This window comes from Pelodiscus sinensis, chromosome 5 (genome assembly GCF_052426305.1).
Source record: "Pelodiscus sinensis isolate ZL-2025 chromosome 5, ASM5242630v1, whole genome shotgun sequence".
Classification (NCBI taxonomy): Eukaryota; Metazoa; Chordata; order Testudines; family Trionychidae; genus Pelodiscus; species Pelodiscus sinensis.
Genome location: NC_143056.1, coordinates 117794331 through 117819808, shown reverse-complemented (window position 1 = coordinate 117819808; position 25478 = coordinate 117794331). Strand labels below are relative to the sequence as shown.

The window sequence follows — 25478 nt, the reverse complement described above, 5'->3', positions numbered from 1 at the left end:
TTCATATGGCAACTGTTCCAAACCCCTAGTCAGTTTTGTTGCTCTTTCCTAAACTTTTTCCAATGCCAATATATCTTTAAGATGAGGCAACCACATCCGTACATAGTATTCAAGATGTGGACATATCACAGATTTATATAGAGGCTATAAGATATTCTCTGTCTTATTCTCAATCCCTTTTTAAATGATCCCTAACATTGTTTGCTTTTTTGACATCCTCTGCACACTGAGTGGATGTTTTCCAGAGAACTATCCACAATGACTCCAAGATCTCTCTATTGAGTGGTTGTAGCTAAATTAGTCCCCATCATTTTGAATATGTAGTTGGGATTATGGTGCTCCATAACCTCAGTTGAAGTATAAGTTTTCTAACTTTTTGCCACAATATTCCTTAAAGAATTATTTTTTAAGTTTTATAATTAATGATGGATGTAGGCATACCATGCCCCTACTAGTTGGAGGACTCTCACTAGTAGCCAGAGAATAACAGGAAAGACGTGGTAAGGTCAACAGCAAGGCTCAGGGCAAGTGCTGGGAGGGAAGGAAAGCAGATGTCAAGAGTTCCAGTGGGGTGCTCTTACTGGATCAGACCAGTGGTTTATCTAATCCAGAACCCTAGTACTGACGGGGGGATGTCATGCTAGAGGGTCTACTACAGAACACCTACCCAGGCAGAAGAAGTGCATGAGGCTTTTTTTAAACAACTAACAAAATCATCCAAAGGGCAGGATTTAGTGGTGATGGGGGATTTCAACTATCCAGACGTACACTGGGGAACTAACACAGCAGGGCACAGATTATCCAATACATTCTTGGACTGCACTGGAGATGATTTTTTATTTCAGAAGGTTAAGGAAGGTACTAGGGAGGAAGCTGTTCTTGATTTGATTTTAACAAAGAGAAGGAACTGGTTGAAAATTTGAAAGTAGAAGGTACCTTGGGTGAAAGAGACCATGAAATCACAGAGTTCATGACTCCAAGGAATGATAGAAGGAAGAACAGCAAAATAGAGACAATGGATCTCAGGAAGGCAGATTTAGAAAACTCAGAGAGCTGGTAGGTAAAGTCCCATGAGAACAAGGCTGGCCTTACCCTGAGGCGGCCGGGCACCACTAGGACCGAGCATAGAAAATTGTGTCTGTTGCTGGTGCATATGTATTCTCTCTGCTCTAGATGCACAGAGCTGGTAGAGTGCATGAGAGGAGTAGAACAGGAATAAGGCAGAATTGAGACCTTTCAAAGTTTTGGCCCAAGCAAGGGGGCATGGGAGCATCATTTGAGCTCCCTGCCTCAGTGCCAAAATGTTCTGGTCCAGTCTTGCTTCTCATGCAGGGCTAAGAGGAAAAACAACAGAAGAGAGTTGGCAGTTTTTAAAGAGACATTATTAAGGGCCCAAAAGCAAACTTTCCACTCAGTGGGAAAGATAGAAAGTATGGCAGGAGACCATGTTGGATCAACCAAGAGATCTTACATGATCTAAAAATCAAAACAGAGTCATATACAAAGTGGAAAAGAGGTCAAATTAAAAAGGATGAAAATGCCAGTATGCAGGGGCAAGATTACAAAGGCAAAGGCACAAAATGAGCTAAATCTAGCTAGAGACATGAAGGGTAACAAGATGACGTTCTACAAATATATTAGAAGCAAGAGAAAGACTGAGGACAGGGTAAGCCCGTTGCTCAGTGAAGCAGGAGAAACAATAACAGGAAACTTGAAAATGGCAGAAGTGCTTAATGAATTCTTTGTTTTGGTTTTCACCAAGAAGACTGATGGCGATAGGATGCCTAACAATGAATGCTAGTGGAAATGGGGTAGGCTTAGAAGTTAAAATTTAAAAAGAACAAGATAAAAATTACTTAGAAAAGTTAGATGCCTTCAAGTCACCAGGGCCTGATGAAATGCTTCCTAGAATAGTCAAGGAGCTGATAGAGGAAATATCTGAGCCTTTAGCTATCACCTTTGAAAAATCATGGAAGTCAGGAGAGATTCCAGAAGCTGAAAAAGGGCAAATACAGTGCCCATCAATAAAAAGGGAAAAAAGAACAACCCAGGGAACTACAGACCAGCCAGTTTAACTTCTGTGCTAGGGAAGATAATGGAGCAAGTAATTAAGGAATTCATCTGCAAACATCTGGAAGATAATAGGGTGATAGGTAACAGCCAGCATGGATTTGTAAAGAACAAATACCAGGCCAATCTGATAGCTTTCTTTGACAGGATATCAAGCCTTGTGGATAAGGGAGAAGCAGTGGATGTGGTATACCTAGATTTTAGTAAGGCATTTGACACGGTATGACATGACCTTCTTATCAATAAACTAGATTGTATTTCCTTAGACGGGGCTACTATAAGGTGCGTGAATAACTGGCTGGATAACTGTTCTCAGAGAGTAGTTATTAATGGTTCAAAATCATGCCGGAAGGGCATAAAAAGTGGGGTTCTTCAGGGGACTATTACAGGACCGGTTCTGTTCAATACCTTGATCAACAATTTATATGATAGCATAGGGTGTATAGTTATTAAGTCTGTAGATAATACCAAGCTGGGAGGAGCTGCAAGTGCTTTGGAGGATAGGGTCATAATTCAAAATGATCTGGACAAAATAGAGAAATGGTCTGAGGTAAACAGGATGAAGTTTAATAAGGACAAATGCAAAGTACTGCACTTACAAGGAACAATCAGTTTCACACATACAGAATGGGAAGCGACTGTCTAGGAAGGAGTTCTGCTGAAAGGGATCTAGTGGTCATAGTGGACCACAAGCTAAATATGAGTCAACAGTGTGACACTGTTGTAAAAAAAGCAAACATGAATCTGGGATGCATTAACAAGAGCATTGTGAGCAAGACATGAGAAGTCATTCTTCTGCTCTACTCTGCGCTGATTAGGCCTCAATTGGAGTACTGTGTCCAGTTCTGGGCACCACATTTCAAGAAAGATGTGGAGAAATTGGACAAGGTCCAGAGAAGAGCAACAAGAATGATTAAAGTCTCGAGAACATGAGCTATGAGGGAAGACTGAAAGAAGTGGGCTTGTTTAGTTTAGAAAAGAGAAGACTGAGAGGGGACATGATAGCAGTTTTCAAGTATCTAAAAGGGTGTTACAAGGAGGAGGGAGAAAAACTGTTCTCCTTGGCCACTGAGGATAGGACAAGAAGCAATGGACTTAAAATTGCAGAAACGGAGGTTTAGGTTGGACATTGTGAAAAACTATCTGTCAGGGTGGTTAAACACTGGAATAAGTTGCTTGGGTGGCTGTGGAACCGCCATCACTGGAGATATTTAAGGGCAGGTTGGATAGACAGCTATCAGGGATGCTCTAGACACGGCCCCCAGCTTACCTGGATCCAGCCCCCAAGGCTCAGGTCTATCCTCCCAGCACTGGGGAAACATTGCTGGTGCTCTAGCCCCACACCGCCATGCAGGTCCCCGTAGAACCCATGCACCAGCACCAACTGGTTTGCTGCTTTGGGGGAAAGAGGGGTGGAGCCCTAAACCTTGGAGGGTTCAAGTCAGTCAATCCAAGGCTGGATCTGACCCACAGGCTCTGCGGTCGGAGAGGAAGCGGCTCCGGATGCTATCGCTCCCCCTTTCCCTGGCTGCTGCAGGCTTTTCCCACACTACTCCAATTGGCCGTAACTGCAGCCAATAGGAGCAGCAAGGGGCAGTGCCTGGGAACAGCTTGGGACATGTCCCTGGGGAGCTGTGCCAGATAAGCGTTCCCCATTGCCCAGACCTCCACTCTGCTCCTGTACCCTCTCTCCCACCCAGACCCCTCAGTCCCAGGCTGCTCCTGCACCCTACCTCCCACTCAGACCCCACTCCCCAAGCCTGCTATCCAGCAGCCCCCTCCCACATACATCAAACCCCTCATTTTTGGCCTCACCCCAGATCCTAGTCTCTCCCCTTCTCAGTTGGGGGTCAGTGGTTTTTTCCCCCCTCCCTTCACCTTTGCATGGGCCCCAACTGATTTTTCTGTGGGTCAGAAAAAGGTTCCTCTCTCCTGGTGTTTAGTCATTCCGCAACTTGGTTTTTACTTTCAGAACTCAGGATGTGAAGCCCACGAACTCATCACATGGAAATGCTATGGAGAGACTGCTGCCTGCCAACTGCTGTTCCAGCACCTCAGTGCTCTACAGGCATTCCAAAGGAGCCAAAGGTCTCAGCCCCAAAGAGAGGTTTATTTTAGATGAGACAAGTAGAGAAAATACACACACACATACTACAGTGAGCAAAGATAAATTACAATCAAAGCACAGCATCCCTAAATTAGGTATGTGCTCATTTTGATGGCCACATAAGCATGGGTTGGGTAGGACCCAAACATCTCTCTGTAGGTAACGTGGAGGAAGCGAATACAGATTAAGGATGTGAGTGAGGAGAGGGTGGTGGCTTGGCAAACAGGAACCATCTGGGCATTTTGTGCCTAGAGAACACTTGGAAGACTACATGCATTGGGGGTAGGGACAGGAAACAAAGAGGGTGTCAGGGAAATGCTTCTAACACCAGCCCGGTGACTAATACGCTAGGGCTATGTCTACGCCTCGGACCTTACAGAAGCACAGCTGTGTTGCTGCAGCTGCGTCATTGTAAAGTCTTCTGCGTAGCTGCTCTATGCCAATGGGAGATGCTTTCCCACTGACACGTCACCGTCCATAACAATGCTTTTGTTGGTATAACTTACATCAGTCAGGGGTGTGGGTTCTTCCGCACCCCTGACCTACAAACCCACTTGTGTAGACGCAGCTTCTGTTATTTGTTTCAGAGGCCATTTAACTTCCATGCCACACAAACCAAACATTAACCCTAGCACCAGCTCTTGCTGTCTATTCTTATAAAAATGTTGGCGTAATAGGGCAAGATTTTCAGGCGTGCCTAATGGTTCTAGACTACTTACCCCAATCTGAGATGCCTTCATAGGACCTGAATTTGAAAGGACGAGTACTCAACACTTTCTAAATATCAGGCCCCTACAGAGCATCTCAGGTTGGGCACTCAAAGTATCTGGCCATTTCTGACCATTGTGACTCACAAAGGCAAAGTTTTGAAAGTGAGGCTGTAGAAAACTTACTCCATTCTTTATCATCTATCTCCACATTAGTTCAGGCTTCCTCTTCTCTTACGGCTTGTCTAGGCAAGGAAGTAGTGGTATAGCTATACCACATTCACTTACTCTGCTATAGCCATGCTTACCAATTTATCTAGGTAGACAAGTGCTGATGTATGGTTTTAGCTGGTTAAAAATTAAACAAAAGAAAATGTTTCTTCACTCAGTGCACAGTCAACCTGTGGAACTCCTTGCCAGAGGACGATGTGAAGACTAGGACTTAAACAGGGTTCAAAAAAGAGCTAGCTAGATTCCTGGAGATTAGATCCATCAATGGCTATTAGGCAGGATGGGTAGGAATGGTGTCCCCAGCTTCCGTTTCTCTAAAGGTGGGTGACAGGAGAGGGATCATGTGATGATTCCCTGTTATGTTCTCTCCCTCTTGGGCATCTGGTATTGGTCACTGTCGGCAGACAGGATACTGGGCTAGATGGACCTTTGGTCTGACCCAGTATGGCCTTTCTTATGTTTTGTCCCTCTAATCCACATGGGCCTTGCCTGAGAACCCTCATGGCAACACTGTGAGTGTGATTTCCCACAAGAGGCAGAACTTCTATACACAGCTCCTGGAGCAGAAAGGGATAGCTGCTGGCCCTTACACAAGCCTATAAGAAGAATTGGTAGCACAACTGTGTGCTTCAGCCATGGCTCAATAATACTCCTCATGATCTATAATGGCTCTGCTCGCCAAGTTTAAACAAAAAAGCTATTGTTTCAATCAGGGCGTAGCCATGGGTGGGCCTGCGTGGGCCATGGACCACCCACTTTGCATTCAGGCCCACCCCCTGAGGCTCACACAGCTCCACTTCAGCACTCGGTCGGGGAGCGGTGTCAGGGCTTACCTCCTGTTCTGCTCCTCCCCATCCCCCATTCTTGCCCACCCCCCTGAAGTCTGGTCCCACCCAAGTAGGCCCTTCTGGCTATGCCACTGGTTTCAATATAGGTTGCATTGCACTGCAGCTAAACTAGCCTTGAATGTGGTTTGTGCATGTGGACAGGACAAAGCCATGTTAGAAGAGCACTCAGAAAAGCATTCCAGCTTCCGTGACTATTAACATGATTATGTTTACTACACTGGAGGTGCTGGGTCATTACAGTATAACTGGGAGCATCCGGCTTCGCCTACATGCATAAGACTGCAACCTGCTGTAACTACTGTACACAGCCCAACCACAGCTTTAGCTCTGTACACCCAACGGGGAACAAGCCGTGTTAGGACAGAAATGCAATGTTACTGTGTAATCACACAGTGCCTCGGTACGCAGTCTTTTGCAACGTAGATGCTCTGTAAGCCTGTGGTTTTCAACAATTTTCATTTGCGGACCCTACAAAATTTCCAATGGAAGGACCCCTTTGGAAATCTTAAGATAAAATATGCAGATATCCAAGGTCCTGTGATCTACAGATTGAAAACCACATTCCTAAATACATGGGACTTCTCTAGAGATTTTCGCAAGCACGCCTGAGAAGAGCTAATTTATCTCCTTATCAGATGAATTATCTTGCCTGTTCACCTCCCTTCCCCACCCGCTCTAGATTAGGTCAGGCATCTCTTCCCACTTTGCATCAGGCGTGACAGGTGCATCTTAAAAAAAAAAAAAATCGAGGGCTTGAAAAGCAGGTTTTAAAACCGTGCAGCCATTAGGATGCAAACAGCATTTTCGTGCAATGCGTACTCCTCCCTGGCAGGACCCCAGTATTAAAAGCAATCACCACAAAGGTTTTGCACTCAGCAGTTTCAAAGCCATGAAATGCCCTGGTGTATTAGTGTGCAGCAATTTGCTAAACAGAAAGGAAGCTAGAGAACCATTTGTTTCTGTTGATTCCCCTTCTCCAGTTAATGTTGCCCTTAAACTCACAGCCCAGGATAAAAGATCTACAAAGGCTTAGACTATTTTCATCCACCTCCACTCCATCCCTCATCAGCATAAGCCATTATTTACTAGATCCCTTCCTCAATCGCCACCTTCTTCTCAATTGGTTTCAATTCCCAAAAGCAGTTCAAATACAATAGTGATGATAGGTGCCTATGAGCAGCGGTCATAAAGCAAAGACATTGGGAGACTAAATAAAATGCCGCTTTCCAAGCACTTTAGTTCATCTTTACACATCTGCTACTTCATCACATGCACCTTAGCACAGATCGCTCACCCCTTTTGGAGCCAGGTGATACCCAGCTTCACAGCAGTGGAGGATTTGGCTCAGACACCCTTACAAAAACTCAGAGGGGGGCCAAATCTAACCACTCCATAGCTGTGTACACATTAGAGCTGCATCTGTTGATAAGGCTGGGAGGAAATGAGGTGGAATCTAGCTGCATCCCACTCATACCATGAGAAGCTTCTTCAGTTTGGGGAAAGGAATGTATTTCGTCCCCAAAGGTTGTTTGGTTTTTAAATGTAGGGCTCTCCAGTTTACCGAGAGGTCATTTGGCAACAAGGGAGATGGATGACTAAGAAGTTTCATCCTAACGCCTATTGTATTTTACTATCATGAGCTGTGTGGTGTCCAAAGGTAGACTGTAAACTCTCTCCAAACATTATTGTCTGCTGGGTACCTCACAGCCTTTGTTCCGTGCTATGCAGATAAGCATTAGGGGCCATATTTTCAGGTATGCTCAGCATTTCCCTTTGTTAAGTGCTTTTGAAAAATCTGGCCACTAATGTAGATACCTAAGGCCTTGTGTAGGCTCAGATTTAAAGGCATGATGTTAGAGGAGAGGACTATAGTGATCATGCTACTGAGGCTAGCAAAGACAAAGTCATCCAAGGCAGATGCACTAGATGCAGTGAGTAAAAACCTATCAATGTTCAATAGAAGTTGTCTTGGAAAACAGTTTTGGAGTGTCCAGAGTCACTTGACAAACTTAGAGCTAACTCCAGGTCAAAATTCAAGTTTAGATCCAAGCCAGGTCACTTGAGAAAAAAAAGTCACACCCCCCCCCCCACCAAAATAACCATGCCAGCAAAAGCCCTGGTGTAGGCAGTGACACTGACAAAATCCTATTGTAATAACATAGTACCTGTACTAACAGTGCAAAAAGGACAGCCTCTGCTCTGAAGAGCTTCCAGTCTCATTTTGCCAGTACAGCTTATTCTACATAAGAATGTAAGTGGAATAATCTATAGCTGCACTAGGAGGGCTATAGCTGTACCAGCAAACCCTTCCTGGTGTTGACAAGGCTAAGCTTTAGCGTGAGCTACTGGGTACAGAGCTTCCAAATGTGTTGAGGGGCAGGTTTGTTTTAACTGGCAGACAGCCAGGCTTTCACCTCCTATCAAACTAAGGCCAAAATAAGTCAAACGGTCACTGACAAACTCATTGCAGGAGTGAGAGTGCCTGTTACCCGGCTGAAAAAGCATCAGGTGGCCAATCAAAATCTTTAACATTGTGATCTTAAGACTTATCTGGTTTTAACACGGCTAACCCGGTTACCGTTCTGCCTGTATGTCTGAAACTTCCTCTCTGGCTACAAGTCTGCAGCTTATTTTTGACTGCAAGCTCTTCAGGACAGGGAACTGATTTTTTTTGATGGGTATGTCTGTATGTTCACACCACTAAGGACAATGGGGTGAGATTCTTTAGGCTCTGTTGCAATACAAATAAACATGCATCATGGGCTGCACCCAGCAAGCACATCCAAACGTCCTTAACAGAAGAGAGTGCTGCAGCACCTCCTTCCTCACAACAAAACCACAAATTACAGCCCTGCAGCTCCCCTAATGCAGGCTGAAGCACTGACGTCAGCTTTTAAGTACTGACCAGGAATTTATTGTGTAAAGGGATATATTAACCAATAAGGAAAACACACACACAACCCAGGAATCTTTCATCTCAACACTTCCAGCCCTCGGTGCTGAATCACAGCACACACGCAGCTCATGCTCCATCCTGCCAATGCGGGGAAATAATTGTAAGGGGCAAGCTTAACTCCTTGGTCACTAGCAGCGCCCTGCGAGCAATGGTAAGGAAGCCCCCATATGCCTCTTCCCTCCAAACACTAAGGCGACACACCGACCCTTTCATCCTTAAGAAACCGCAGGCTCGTTCACACCAGCCTCCCAAGCGGGTGGGCCCAGGAGGGAGCACACTGGTAAGTCAGCGCCTGTAAAGCCCAGGCAAATTGGAGCCCGGCTCTTCTGTAAAACCCCACGGTATTAGACCAGCAAACCGCAAACATATGTTCTCCTCCCCCCTCCGTGCACGCGGGCGGATCATGTCATTTGATTTGCACCCTGCAGGATTTTGTGAGGCCGCCTATCAAAAGTACCGCCCTGGCATAAGCACGCAGCTCCCTGTCAGCAGCTCCCTCCATTACAATAGCACCCACCACGGGATGTTTGTGTGTGTGTGTGTGTGTGTGTGTGCGTGCGCGCGCACCAGGTGAGTGTTGTGCAAAAATTCACACTGTTTCGTTACCAGCTCTGGGTAACACAAGACGCACCCTTCCATCTCCCCAAATACTCCCTCCAACGCGTGCCTTCTGCTCACCAATCCACGCACCAGCGACTGCATCTTCCTGAGCCTAGCACTGCGTGTAAATACACACGCGCAGCCCATCCGTGCGGGTGTTGCATTACACAGAATTGGCGTCAGGAAGGTGCAATTCACAGCTACACAAAATACACCTCTACATCTGCATTTTCTCCCCGGCTCCGATCCCTAGGACCTACTGCAGGGTCATTCAGATACGGAGCACGATTAGAAGCCCTAAGCCACCTCTTCGTCCCTTACATTTTTAAAACACGTACCTTGCCGCACTTCCTCTGCAGCCGGGGGAATCAGCGCTCCTGAGGTGCTCCAGCTGATTGCAGAGTTCTGCACATTCGCCAGGATAATTCAACGCAATTACAGGATGATCAAATGAGAAGCACTGCCAGGCTGCTGCAAGTGCTGATGATGCAAGTCCTAGCCCCTTGCAAACACACACATGCACTCGCACTGCAATGTAGGCATAACACTAGCCCACTGAGTGTGGGGCAGGCATGGCCCTGCACGGAAGGGGCGTTGGGGGAGGATGGCACAGATAAGCATTAACCGGGCTGAAGGGATCCAGGAAGACAGAAGGTTGCACTTTAGAACTAAAAATGAACTGAGGATGAGGTCATGCCTTGAAAAAAAAGCACCTGACGTCACCCCCAGCCAATCAGAGAGGGAGGCTCAGGGGCAGGGTGACGTCAGCCTCTGATCCTGGGGCTTTGGGTGCAGATTAAAGGGAGACAGGCAGGCAGAGCTGCAGTTTAAAAGGGGCAATGGCCTAGTTTTTTTCCCCTTTTATTTATTCCCTCCCAGGCTGTAAACTCTTAAAAGGGAAATGCACTGTCTTACCATCTGCTGAAGGAGATGGGAGAACTGTGCAGGCTGGAGCGCTGGGCAGCGGTGTAAAGCAAGCTACTCATGCTAAATGAATTTGGCATGTATTGTGGGAGGGGAAGGGTGTGCAGGTTTGTTTCTTCGGCACACAGATATGCCCTGCTGTGCAGGAGAGGAACTGGGACACATTTTCCACTAAAGCCAAAGGGAGGGGACAGCATGTTTTATGAAATACAGCATGCAGCAGCCTTACATTTTCAAATCTGATTTCATTTTAGAAGGATGTACTTAATGTCCTCCTATAGGATTTTACCTGAAACAGATCCTGTCACCTCCAGAGCATGCAAGGAGTGACCTACAGCTGCTTGCTCAGTTTATGGCTGTCTGGGAGGAAAGAGGAAAGTACATTTCATTTATAAACCCTTAAAATAGCAAGGGACCGTGGAGCAAGAAGACACCCAAATCCACGCTTTGTGGATGGAATATGATTCAGGAGCTGAAATTATCCATCTCTTTCTGTGGCAGAATTCCAAGCTTCTACCTCCTGGAGCTCCTCTGAAACACAAAGACCTGATCATTGGTTTTTTTTTAAAGCTCCTCTTACAATCTTCTATACTTCCCTTTGGGTGGGGCTGTTTTTCTTCTTAGTATTTATTTGTATTGCCCACTAAAGTGATCGGCCACAGGCAGCAGGGAGCTATAAGAGTTGATTCCTTGGGTGTTGCTGCTGTAACGCTAGCGGGCCTGCTGGCGCAGGGACTCCCTTCAGCTGAGGTATCCTGCTCTCTGAATGGCCACTGCTGGCATGTTGGGAAGTGTTAAAAAGACAAGAGGACAATTGAGTGATTGCTTCTCCTATATCCCCTCCTTTAAAGAGCTTCTGTCCTGCACACCTCACAGCCTGATACAAGCCCTCTGAAGTCAGTCACTGACCCTTTGGATCAGACCCCTCAGCCAGCTTCCTATAAAACAGGGAAATGGGGAAATCAGCCTTTCTTTGCTGCTAGACTACTTCACCCTCCCAAGCTATTGCTGGACTCTCTGCTTTAGTTACTCCCAGCCGCAGGAAGCTGAGGCCTGTTAGGCCAGAGAGGTTTGTTCACTCTTGCCTCAACTCCTTGCCCTAGAGCATTGTCTGTGCCTCTGAATTACTTTCTGTAAACAGTAAACACGCCACACAGGAGCCATGAAACAAGCATCTGATGGGAACAGACTCTGGGGCCTGTTGTGATTTGATTTCCTCAATTTATAGAAAAAAAATTAAATATGATTTCCATGCAGTTCTATCAAGATGCGATCCAAGTCAGAATTCTCCACACAGCTGGCTCATCCTGACAAGCATTCTGTTCTGAAACAGAGTGACATGAGCTGGAGAGAAGGATGCCACTGCACACCCTACTTGCAGTGGTAGGAGACTTCTGGTCAGAGTAGAAGGAACAGGTAGATAGCAATAAAAGTCCAATGAGGCATAGGATCCTAGATCAGTGGTTTGCAATAGAGATGTCATAGTGTAGTCAAAACCCGATTAACCAGTAAGCCTGGGCTTATTGGTTAATCTTAATGACTACACACATCTCCTCCATGCCTTGCTACCTTTGTGTCAGGGTGGGGAGAGGTGCAGGCAGAAGCCGGTACACACTGGAAGCCAGCTTTCAAGCCAGCTCCCCACATGTATCAACTCATGCAAGCTGCTTTCCTCCCCTCCCCGCACTGCTTCCTCTCTATCAGAAGCAGCAGCGTGGGGCGGGAGGAGAGGCAGAGCCCATATATGTGAGGAGCCAGTTTTTAAGCCGGCTCTCCTCGCATGCCGGCTCCATAGAGCCACCTGCCCTCTCCCCTCACCCCCTGCTGCCTCCCACAGAGACAGTGATGGGGGACAGGCAGCAGCATGGAGGGAGGAGGGAAGCAGGGGAGGCTGCCAGTTTAAAAACGAGCTTTTCACCATATTTCCTGCTAAGGTTCGCGCCTGGGCAACCACACAAAAAATCCCCTTCCCCCCTCCAGGAAAGCTGCGCAGCAGCACTTGTGCAGCAGACAGCTGCTCCAGCAGGCAGGGCCAGCTGAGACAGCACAGTGAGGGAACCTCTGAGGTGGGGCGCTGGGACATGCCACAGCTGTGTGGCGGGGAGGAGGGGACTACTCTTGTGACTGGCACTGCCGCGTGGCAGGGGTGGCAGGGCCTGTTCTCATGGCAGGGGCTGGGAACAGGACCTGCCGCATGGCCAGGGGGGACTGCTCCAACGGCCGGGAATGGGACATGCTGCATGGTGGGAGGGGCAGGGTGTCTACTCCAGAGGCTCAGAACAGGACATGCCACATGGCCAGGAGGTCTGCTCCGGCGGCTGGGAACAGGACATGCTGCATGGCAGGGGAGGGGGGCAGTTTCTGCTCCAGCAGCCAGGAACGTGTGTGTGTTAATAAATTGGGTGCCATAGTGGCACACATCGAAACCAGCGCACATGACCTCAATATTGGTGCAGAAACCACAATTCACTACACTCATGCTTGGAAAATCTTAGAGGGAACGCTGCTCCCCACGCAGACTGGCTCCCGCCTGCCACTCTGCACTGCAGTGGGGCAGGAGTGCACTGCCCATGTTCCCTGGCCACGTCCCCAGGGCCTATCGAATAATTGTGTAACCAATAATATTTAATGTGCTTACAGGACTATTCAATTCATCACTATCTAATTTCCCTAGTTTTCAAACTTTTTTTCTTATGACCCACTTGAAGAAAATTAGAATCAGAACCATAGAGCTGGAAGAGACCTCAGGAGGTCAAGTCCAGCCCCCTGCCCAAGGCAGGACCAACCCCAAATTGTTGATGACTGTGACCCAACATACTTTGAGTAGAGTGAAGGTTCTGAGGGTGGGGCTGAGGATGAGAGCTTTGGGGTGTAGCAGAAAGTTCGGCTGTGTGGAAGGGAGTCAGGGCTGGGGCAAGAGGGGTTTACCAGAGCGTCTCCCGGGCAGCAGCGCAGTGAGGATGCTACAGCAGTTTCCTGCTTCTCCTGGTACCACAGATCATGCTGCGACTCAGAAGCAGCCAGCAGAAGGTTCCCAGCCAATGGGAGTACAAAGGAAGTGCTCAACGCAAGGCACACTGTTGTACTCTCTCCAACTCCTCCCCCCGACCCAGGCCTGCTGTGCAGTCTGCCATGCAGGTAGCCTGCCTTCGCACCCTCACTGATCACCTGATCCCCCTGCAGCAACAAGACCAAGTACCCAATATTCCATGACCCAGTACTGGGTCATGACCCATAGTTTGAAAACCACTGTCCTAGGGGATTGTGGGAAGGCATTGCAGGGCTATTGGCCCTCTGTTGAGGTGCTGTCTTGCAGCATCTGCACCAAACATAGTGAGAGGGGGAGTGTCAGGGCTGTTCCCCACTCTGGAACTCTGAGTGCAGAAGGTGGGGGCATGCAAAGACTTTAAATATACCTTGCCACTACAGGCACTGGTTACGAAAACTTCCCCCAGAATCACATTACACAGATTTTGGCAGGAGTGCTGCCACCAGCAAGTGATTTTATCCCTAAAATGAAGGGTGAACACTTAAACCCACCCCCAGGGGACCCCAAGCTCTTCTGCCACAAGAGAGGTTGAAAAAAGAAAAGAGAAGCAAACAACTGCAGTCTCTAGTAGCTGACCTCTCTCTCTCAGGCATGCAGACACACACACACAGACAGACCCCCTGTTACCTTCCAGCTCACAAGAATCAAATCATCACCTCTAAGAAAATGATTTTTATTACAAAACAAAAGATATACTTGATAAAGCATACTTGGTTGCTAGATGTTACAGAGCAACTAAGGAAAACAAATTGAAAACAAAGGGAAGATCTCTGGGAGCAATGCTTAGATGGTAAATGGGGAGGGGAGGCATAGATTCAACAGAGCAGTTCAAACCAAACCACAAAATAAAGAAAAATACCCTGATTGCAGCTAGAGTCACTTTTTCCCCCTATATTTACTAACAATCTTCTCTTTGTTCAGTCTACTTCCATGTCCCAAATTCCTTGGAGGCATGCTAGTCCTGTCAGGGTTTAAATCATTGGCTGTGTCTAGACTGGCAAAAAACTTGCCAGCTGTCTACTCTGGCCGCTTGAATTTCTGCAAGAACACTGACGATCTCATGTAAGATTGTCAGTGTTCTTGCGGAAATACTATGCTGCTCCCGTTCAGGAAAAAGCTCTCTTGCGCAAATGCTTTTGTGCAAGAGGGCCGCTGTAGACAACGCAGTATTGTTTTGCGCAAAACTGTGTCTAGATTGACACGGACGCTTTTCCGCAAAAAGTGCTTTTGCGGAAAAGCGTCTGTACCAATCTAGACGCTCTTTTCTGCAAATGCTTTTAACGGAAAAACTTTTCCATTAAAAGCATTTGCGGAAAATCATGCCAGTCTAGATGTAGCCACTGTGTCTCTCAACTTCTGGTTTAACTCTCTCCACAAAGAAAGCAGGCAATTCAAATTCTAGCACTCTATTTTGATTGGTTCTCCCAGCTCCCTGCCCAACACCCTTGCTACCTGAGTTTAACTCCTTAGACACTGGGTCTGGTCAGCACGCCTCCTGTCTTCCCTCTGCCTCTAGATGTGTTACCTCTCCATGGATCATCACCTTGTAGTTGTGAAGAGGCTTGCATGTTCCAGTGACCCCTGAGACTGATACTGCTTGGAGTCATGTACTCTCTTAGAGCCACCCATGGCACAATGGTCAAGGGTGAGGTTCTAGACAAAGGTTCCTCAACAGCAGAGCAGATGGAGGATAACAGAACAATGTAGGTGAAACTGTTGTGTAATGTTCCAACAGCTGTGAAGACAGATGAAAGCTGCAGCAGGTAGAGGGTTTCCAATCCTCATGGCGTCCATGCCATTGGTTCCAAGCCCTTTGTCTGTCAAGGACAGTGTGGTGACTGTTGTGCATTTGTCTCCCCACTTTAAAAGAAGTCTCGCACAGGCATCATCCAGATTTTGGGGAAACAACACCTGCACAAGTCAAAAGTCTGGTAGCCATCAGCGAGTGGCAACAGGAAGAGGACATTGAGATCCGGAAGTTCCTAGTCACAGACTTACACACAGGAGGTGGGTGTGTGATTCAGTCGGACTGCTCAAGGACTGAGGCAGATCAAGCATCTCGGCAGCTGCATACATGATTGAGCAGTCCTCTTTAGGACCCATTCTGCTCACCCCACACGGAGAGGGGACTAGAAAAAGTGCCCTAAAATAGTCTTGCCTCTTTTCTGCTGGCTGGATAGCCGCATCCAGCAGGATCACCACCCCAGCAGTCAAAAATGTAAGAAACTTTTCAGCTTTGGAACCTACTTACCCTGATGGACAACTCAGACAGTGACCAACCAGAGCGACATACAGCTATCATTGCTCATGAATTGAATCCGTTTAACACCAATATTGCTGCCTTGTCCGAAACTAGAAGAGCTGATGAAGGGCAGGTGAGTGAGGAGAAAGGAGGACACACCTACTTCTGGAAGGGAAAAATCTTTAGATGAGCCTCAATTGTATGGAGTAGGCTTTGCTATAAAGAACAACGGTGCTTCTCTGAGCTTCCCGTTGGTATCAATGAGCAGCTTATGACACTCTGATTGAGGCTCACCAAAAATTAACAGGTAACTATTGTGAGCGCCTATGCACCAACAATGGACGCTGATGAGGGTGTAAAGGAAGATTTCTGCTCTCAGCTAGAAACCATTTTATTGGAGACCCCTAAAGAAGATAAGATCATTCTTCTGCAGGATTTCAATGTACTGGCATCTCCTCGACTATGTCATAGTTCGTGCTCAAGATCGTAGTGATGTACTTCTCACAAGAGCAATTACAAGTGCTGCTGACTTCTGGACTGATCATCACCTCATTCGATCCACAATGAAAATTAGGATGGCCCCCAAATGGAGGCTGCAAAAGAAGCAGCTCAGGAGTAAGCTGAAGGTTCAAGACTTGAAGGACCCCATTGAGTGTGACCACTTCTAAGCCGTCTTAGAAGAAAAGCTTCTGTCAGAGTTTCTGGAAGAAGCTGAGGAACATTGGAGCCAGCTGAAAGTAGCAGTCGTCAGTAACTGTGAGGAAGCCATAGGCTGCCACACCAGAAAGCACCAGGACTGGTTTGATGAGAATGATATTGAAATCGAGCAACTCACCAATGAGAAGAGAATGGCATTTCATGCTTGGCAGAATGATATAAATTGCAATACAAAGAGAGACGCCCATGCTAAGGTGAGGGCAGAAGTCCAACATAAAACCAGAGAACTCAAGAACAAATGGTGGGCTGAGAAACTGCAAGAACGCCAACAGTTTGTGGAATACACTTGGTTTCTTTAGTGCCGTTAAGGCTGTTTATGGGCCAGCTTGTCATGGCATGATCCTCATTCACTCTAAGGATGGAACCATGCTTTTGAAGGACAACTTAACCATTGATTTTCACTGGAAAGAACATTTTGAAGATCTTAATCATAACTCCATGGTTGCAGATGAAGTCCTCGAGGAAATCCCCCAACAACCTTCTATGGATGAGCTCGGAGACCCTCCCAATTTGCATGAGGTATACAATGCCATCAAGCAGATGAAGAACAACAAGGCAGCAGGTCCAGATGGGATCCCACTGAAAGTCCTGTGCGATGGCCCTCCTGCATTTGAATTTGCTCGCCAACAAGCTGAAAAGGCACAGGAGGGAGGGAAGACCTGCTTCTACTCATGGTCAAAAGTCTTCTACTGTACCTGGAAATATCTGTCCTAAAAACAGTGGACCAGAGTTTAGCCGGCTTATCCTTAAAATCTGGATAAAGGAAGAGATTCCCAGTGAAATGAGGGACACCTTGATTGTAACCCTCTTTAAGAAAGGGGATGAAGCAGACTGTGGAAACTATCGTGGCATTTCTCTCCTTGATGTTTCAGGCAAAGTTCTGGCACAGGTCCTTGCATCCCATCTTCTACCTCTGTCAGAAGAAATTTTTCCAGAGTCACAGAGTGACTTCTGACCATGTCACAGAACTGCAGACATGATCTTCATTGCATGGCAGCTGCAAGAGACGTGTTGTGAGCAAAACCAACCACTGTACATGGCTTTTATTGATCTAACTAAAGCCTTTGATTCAGTGAATCACTGTGCTCTTTGGACTGTGCTTTCGAAGATTGGATGTCCTGATAAATATACACCAATGTCCTAAACTTGCTTCATGACATGAAAGCAACTGTTCTGAGCAGCACTGGCTCGCAGAGTGAACCTTTCAAAGTACAAACAGGAGTCAAACAGGGCTGTATCACCACCCCAACTATGTCTGTGGCCTTTATTGTTATAATTTTTTACCTAATTGCTGGAAGCTCCCAGCTGGCATTGGAATCTTCTAAATGGATGGAAAGCTATTTAGGCTTAGTAGGCTTAGATTTCCACCACATCTATCGTGGAACTTCAGTATGCTGATGACAATGCAGTTTTTGCCCACTCTGAGAAAGATGTTCAGGTTATCTTGAATGTGTTTGCTGATGCTTATGCATGTCTTGGACTCACCTTCAACATCAAGAAGACCAAAATGCTCCATCAGCCCTCTCCAAATGAGGTACCATATGCCCATCTATTAAAATCAATGGAGAGGCACTGGAGAATGTTGATTATTTTCTCTACCTTGGAAGTTATCTTTCATCCAAGGCAGATATTTATGTAGCAATCCAACATCGTCTGAGCTGTGCCAGTGCAGCCTGTGCTTGTTTATGGCACAGGGTTTTTTAAAATTGTAACATTCAAACAGACACCAAACTTCTTGTCTATCAAACCATCAGCTCACACCGGGTCCGGGAGCTCAGACCTGCCCTGGACAGGGGCTGCTGACACCCCATGCTGTTGCCTCAGTATCAGAGGATGCTGGGAGACTGAAAAAATATGTAACGCAATTGTGATATTAGGAAATACAGTCAACAGGCCAAGATTGTATATTTCTTGAAGCAGTTCTTTTGGCTTGCAGTCTGATTTAAAGTTGGTGGAGGAATGTCTTCCAGAAACATATACAATCTCATCACAGAGATCTCTTGAAATTTTGTTGTACCTTTGTTGAAACTGTTCAGCCGCTGAATATAGATCTTCATCATTTAATTCTGTGAACTCCCAAAGGAATCCAAAAAGGGTACAAATTTGTTGCAGTGACTCAAAATTGACATGTAAGACCAGATTTGAAGGAGTCATAATAACAAAAAAAAAAACACATTGACTCGATGGTGCCTTTCTGCATCAGATTGAAATGTTAGGCTGCGATTGGTGGAAAACTCAGATGAAATCTTAATACCCTGTGCTACCGATTTGGGCTCAGAAAGGATTTGGGCTCATCATCCCAATGATGATGAATCTTTTGAATATCTTTAAGAAGTTGTTCAGTGTTATCCCTCTCAGCATCTAATGTAGCATTGCGTGCTTCAATTATAAGATTAATTTTGTGGAGCATTTTTAGCAGCGTCGTCCACATAGACGACATTAAAATGCATTCAAATTTGGATGTATACACCTGAATTGACTTAAGCTCAGTGTGAGCCTGTGCTGTGAGAGTAAGAGATTCAAGCTCACTTAAAGCCTCTCAGTCCAAATGCTGTGAAACTGGTTTAATGCCATCAATTTGTGCTGACATGCCATGAAGGGAAACAGGCAGGTGCAGCTACAGAATTTCCCACTTTCGAGGACTGCTACTGAAGAGGTTGTACAATTGCTGGATTGTTCCGAAGTACGTGATTACTTCTTTGCATGATTCAGTGCAATCAATGCCAACAAGATTTAGTGTGTGGTTGCCACAGCTGGAGAAAATACAGTTTGGATTTTGCTCAAGAAGGACTGCTTCTACTCCATTGAACTTCCCAGCCACATTGGTCCCTTGACATAGGCTTCGCAACTGCAGACTCAAAAATTTAATTTGAAGCCTTCAAGAATTTCTAATATATGAACGGCGATTTCTTTTCCAGTGTTTCTTGTGAAATTATCAACAAAACCAATCATTCTTCAATTGAAACCTTTGAACTTCCTGCAGTTTTAACATACCAAACAACTTGGGTTGTCTGTTATCAGTTTCTGTGTTTATTTCACTCAGGAGTAAGTTTTCAATTGAACTGTCAGCTAGTGCTGCTTTACTACCTGATTTCCATGTACAGGCAGTCCCCGGGTTACGTACAAGATAGGGACTGTAGGTTTGTTCTTAAGTTGAATCTGTATGTTAGTCGGAACTGGCGTCCAGATTCAGCTGCTGCTGAAACTGACTGCCAGTTCTGACTTACATACAGATTCAACTTAAGAACCCCTAGTCAGCTGCTGCTGAAACTGATCAGCCGCTGATTCCAGGAAGCCCGGGGCAGAGCAACTGTGCCTCGGGCTTCCTGTAGTCAGCGCTGGTCAGTTTCAGCAACGGCTGACTTGGGGACGCCTGGGGCAGAGCAGCTGGGGTGCTGCTGGGTTGCTCCAGTAGCACCGCTCCTTGGCGCTACTGGACCAACCCAGCAGCACCCCAGCTGCTCTGCCCCAGGCGTCCTGATTCAGCTGCTGCGGAAACTGACCAGCAGCGGCTGAATCAGGACGCCTGGGGCAGAGCAGCTGGGGTGCTGCCGGGTTGGTCCAGTAGTGCCCAGAGCGGTGCTGCGGGACCAACTGGCAGCGCCCCAGCTGCTCTGCCCCAGGGTCCACAACAAAAGCCTGGTCTGCTGGGGGGGCACACTAGCTGCGTCGCCCCCCCCCCCCAGCAGACCAGGGACACGGGGAACAAAGCCGCAGTGGCGGGGTGCCTCGCCTCTGAGGCTTTGCTCTGGCGCGGGACCCGCTTTGCTCCCGGTGCCCCTCGTCTGCTGGAGTCGGTCCCCAGCAGACCAGGGGCACCGCGAGCAAAGCCGCAGCCGTGGCGGGGTCCCGCGCTTCCGAGGCTTTGCTCTGGCTGTGGCTTCTGAGGCTGCGGCTTTGCTCGCGGTGCCCCTGGTCTGCTGGGGACCGTCTCCAGCAGACCAGGGACACCGCGAGCAAAGCCGCAGCCGCATCCCGTGCTTCTGAGGCTTTGCCAGGGCTGCGGCTTTGCTCCCGATGCCCCTGGTCTGCTGGATACGGTCCCCAGCAGACCAGGGGCACCGGGAGCAGCTTTTCTCTCCCCGGAGGTCGAGGTGGCTGACCGCTGCCTGTGAGCTCCGGGGCGAGAAAGCCCCGTTCGTAAGTGCGGATCCGACATATGTCGGATCCGCGTAAGTCGGGGACTGCCTGTAGTATAGTTATCTTTATGCAGTACTGAAGTTTCATGTGCAGGTATTCGGTCTTTCAATTTCCTTAAACCTCTACTGATGCTCCAACCATGATGGATCAGACAAATATTGCATTTGAAGTATTACTGTTAAAAATGAAGCTTCAGGGGGTAGCCGAGTTAGTCTGTATAGGATAAACTTAAAAAACAACAAATGGTCTGGTAGCACTTTATAGACTAACAAAACATGTAGATGGTACCATGAGCTTTCGTGGGCACAGCCTACTTCTTCAGGTGACCAGAGTTTAGGGTACACAGTACAGAGCCTGCTTTTTCATGCTCAAGCAGAGCCAGTCTCTTGTGTAGATCTCTCCATTTGGAAAACTTTTTGTCAGCAGACAAGTGGGAAAAGCATGATTTTCAGCATTTTTTGGTATATTACCTGGAACCTGAAAATAACCAACTTTGATAAATGACTGCATTTGAGCAACATTGCTCTTATCAAGAAGTCCAGTATCAGGTTCTGATGCCACTGTTGTTACACTGTATCCTGTGGTAGTAATAAGTTATTGTTCTTGCTGAACAGCATCTCTGAGGTCCTTATTTTCTGCCTGCAGTCTCTAAATCGAGCATAGATTCTTCATCTATCGCTACTGTTGGCATTTCTGTGTCTTGATTTTGAGGCAGTGGCGTTGAAATATCATTTGTGAGTACAGAGTTCATCATCAGAACTGGAAGTGTCACTGTCAATATGGTCACCGTTAAATGACTGAGGTGTCTTTTCTACGAGAAATGATGTTATTGGCTTTAAACTCTTAACTACTGCTTCACTTTGTTGCTTTCACCATCTCTTACTTGCATCACTTTCAAATCTTCACTTCGTTTTTATAAAGGGATTCTTTGAAAACACAGTAGCACATAATACATTAATTCGCTAAAGCCTATTGATTATTCAACATTTTAATTGTATATACTTTGCAATGAATATTATATAATAACAGTTTGGGGGTGTTATTTACTATGGCTCTTATAGCCTTATTTCAAAGTCTTGAAATTTCATCTCCTAACATGTTCCATTATTAAATTCCTCTAATAACTTGTGCATTATTATGACTATGAAGATGGGGTGATTGCCAGATTAGATATAAAGTTTATTAAACAACTAGAATTAAAAGTTTATTATTACAAAAAAGACTTTAAAGGTAAATCTAAAACTGGACAAAGAGGTAGCTTACAGCTGAGCCTGATATGGTTATTGTATACGAAGACACACAAGAAAAAATAGGAATATGAAAATCTCCTAGGCAGAGATAAAAACATCTAATTTAAAAGTTAAACTCACTCTCAGACCAAACAAAATCACTTTATAGTACCAGAATTCATTACGACTTCCAAAACCTCTAAACATTGCAAAGACTGTAAACAGTGTTTCATAATTTAGAATCACTAATCACAGAAGCTTCTCCAGTCATGGAGATGAAAACTCAGATGTGACCAAAAAATTGGCAAAGGCCCAAAGTCCCACAATGATTTAAATCATTTTTTTGCAGGTATATATAGCTTCTTTTGTTGTTTCTGTTATAACTGTGAGGTGAATAATAAATGGAAATGACTTGGTAGAAAAATGTCAAAATTTGAGGCCCTTTTGTCTCCTGAGCCCAGGTCAAATGACCTTCCTGGCCCCCCTCTGATAGGCCCTGCATAGTGGGCCCCTTCTTGCAAGGGAACAGATGTCCCCCAGGGGAGCCTCGCTACTCCCACATCCCAGGGACAAGCAGGCATGGGAAGGTGCCAGCCAAGTCAGAAGCCTGTGGGCGGGAGGAGGAGTGATGGGGTGGCTTGGCTTCCTTCTATGCCATGCACTCACACCGGATCCAGGAGTGGGGGTGTTCTTCAGGAAGAGAACATCTATCTCTGCCCACTGGAGGAGAGTGGGGAATGAGTGTGGGGGAGAGGTGCGTGTGAGTGGCAGATGCCGCTTGCTGAGGAGGATGCTACTAGGGTCTCCTCCACTTCCTTCCCCTTGCAGAAGGCTCCCCCTGGCAGGGGCTTGGTATCCATGTGAGGCACTGCTGTGTGTGTCAGTCCTTAGTGGTGGCTTGTGGTGGGAGGGTGTCCCATCATGGAGTCAGGAGAAAAGCAGGCCTCTCCAGGAACCCTGCAAACAGGAGCACAAGGGTCCTCTGAGGCAGCCTCATTGGGACTATCTGCTCCAGGCTGACACTCCATGTGCACAGGCTGTTGCACGATCCCCAGGCTGAGAAGGCTGAGCGAGGAGCACACAGCCCCTTACCACCCACCGTGTGTATCTAGGAAAAGTAACAGATGGGTCTTCCCCAGCTTCGTCTGATCCATGAGGAAAACCTCCAGGATCTCCACACCAGCTTCGTCTGATCCATGGGTGACATCCTGGGAGGGTGGTACCGGCTCCAGGGCCTGGCTGAGCCCCTGGCTGGTGGGCATTGTGGATTCACTGACCTGCTCCTCCTGCTCGGCCACAGGCCTGCCCTCCAGGAGGGTGATGATGGGCATCTCCAGCCGAGAGTCCACAATAAGGGCAGGGGGGAGGGACTGACCCACTTCCCAGGATGTGGTGGAGCTGGTCAAAGTAGTGACAGGTCTAGGGTGCCACCCCTAAGCAGGAGCTGTGCTCCCTGACCTTGGTACAGGCCTGCCTCTCCTTGACTTTCATGTGCACCTGCTCCTGGGTGCACATGTGTCCCCTCTGGCCCAGGCTGTTGCCTTCCAGCCATAGATGTCGGTGTTTCTGCATCTGGTGCGGAGATCCTGGAGGTTTTCCTCATCTCCCCAGATCTCAATGAGATCTAGGATCTCTGCACCAGACCAGGATGGGACCCTCCTCTTCCCTGCCCTCCAGGAAGAGGCTTGGGAGCTGCCTGCAGCTGTGCTGGCACCTGTGGGGGCCTCAGGTAGTATGCTGGGGTCTGCCATGACAGCAGGAAAGTCAGAGCTGGGTGCTGCTGTCTGGCACGGTGCTGGTAGGGCTCGCATCATGCCACAAACTGTTTCCCCTGAGGCTGCAGCTTTAAGGGCTGCAGGAGAAGGGGAACTATAGAGTTCTGATGAGTGTGGACAAAGCGGCCACCAAGGCAGCTGTGAGAATCCCCAGAGGCCACTTATTTCCAAATATCTCCAGCTGCCCCGTCTACACCCTATTTCGACATAGGCATTACTGTATTCCTCGTCAAATGAGGGTTATAGAATTGGGAATAAGACGCCCGTTATATTGAAATTATTTCAAAATAACACTGCTGTGTAGACATGCCTGAAGGTACCACAGGACTCTTCATTGTTTTTGCAGATACAGACTAACATGGCTACCTCCCTGGTGCGTATGCGTGTGATCCTTTTCTTCAAACGATTGCATAAATTGTATCAATTTCATATCAATTCAAATGCATAATTTGAAATGTGGACCACCTATTCTTTTTACATGTAATACAAATCTCAACCTGATCATTTGGCAAGTGAGGGGAAAAAAGCTGGTTTGCCAGCAATTCCTCATCCATGTAAAGGAATTACTCTCCACCAGATCGTGGTGACCCTGAACTATGGAGGATGGGCCCCCGTTGCAGCCAGCTGTATAGCTACATCAGAGTCAGGGCTTAAAGTTGTCAGGCAGAGCTGCAGTCTACATCAGCTTGAAACCAGATCAATTTGGGGCTAATAGCACCTTGCTTGTGTCAGTGCAGCTATCTTAGGGGTGAAATCAGGGTAAACAAAGTGAAAGAAAGCACCATTGGTTCCACTGAAGTAGTTCTTTAGTCTTCTCTGTGCTCGGAGCCTACAAAATAAGGGCCAGTTCAGAAAAAAGACAAAGAGAAAGAAAAGGGGGAGGGGGGAGAAAAAAAAAGACAAAGAAAAAAAAACTAAAAGAAAAAAGAGAGAAAGAAAAGAAATGAAGGAAGATAAAAGGAACCAAAAAGAAATAAAGACAGAAAGAGAAAGAAAAACAAACAATACTGAAAAAACAGGCATAGAAACAAAGACCCTAACCCATTGGCCTGTATGGATATAATTCAGAACCCGAGAAGTCCAGGCCAGCATGAGGAGGCATCTATGTAAGCTGTACTCTGGCTCTCTATTACTGTAGCCCAGTGAATGCTAGCTCATATGACAGATGAGCCAGGAACAGCCCCACAGGAGTGCAGTTCCCTTTAGGGCTGGCTGGCAAGCTTTAAGGGCCCAAATCAAAGCTCATCGAAGCCAGGGGAAAGACCTGCAAGCCCTAGAAAAGCCAACTCTCCCCTGTTAACTGACCCTTTGTTGACCTGGAGAGTTCAGTGTACTTCCGTCTATAGAAACATGGGGCTAACTCTGTTCCAGCTTAGCAGCAGGCCTGGGAATGCAATCACATAAGAGCTTCACCATGTGGCAAGCCATCCATCCCCACTGCAAGTAGGGTTGCCAGATAGTTTCAGAAAAAATACTGAACCAAAAAAAAAAAAAAAAAAGCGTGGCCCCTTTAAGAAATGTGTGCTCAGGCTTTTTGGCCTTAATAGGCTGCTGGCGGCCACCCACCATCTTGCCTCCCTGAACGGGACTGGAAAGCTCCCCTGCGGAATCCAGTAAGCACTAGGGTTGCCAGGTTGCCTCTGTATTGAGCCAGACAGCCTGGGATTTTTGCCTCCTGGCTGGGAAAAAATCAGGATATTTTAGGTGTCCGGTATTTTCTGAATTATTTTACTGGACAGGAGGCGAAAATACCGAACTGTCTGGTTCAATACTGGACACCTGGCAACCCTAGCTGCAAGCCATCCATTCCCACTGTAGCCCCACTGCAAGCCATCCATGCCCATTGCAAAACAACTTTCACTTTGAAAGAGAATCTGCCACGC

At 47.0% G+C, this 25478-nt stretch overlaps 1 protein-coding gene across 1 annotated transcript in view; it reads right to left on the bottom strand.

Moving 5' to 3' along the window:
• The window catches only part of DUSP8 (dual specificity phosphatase 8), a 95465-nt gene extending 85292 nt beyond the window's left edge, over positions 1-10173 (bottom strand). Inside the window, exon 1 of the mRNA XM_075928195.2 lies at positions 9858-10173. The gene's annotated coding sequence lies outside the window, so the exon portion shown is untranslated. The remainder of the gene's footprint in view (positions 1-9857) is intronic.
• Between the last annotated feature and the right edge of the window lie 15305 nt (positions 10174-25478).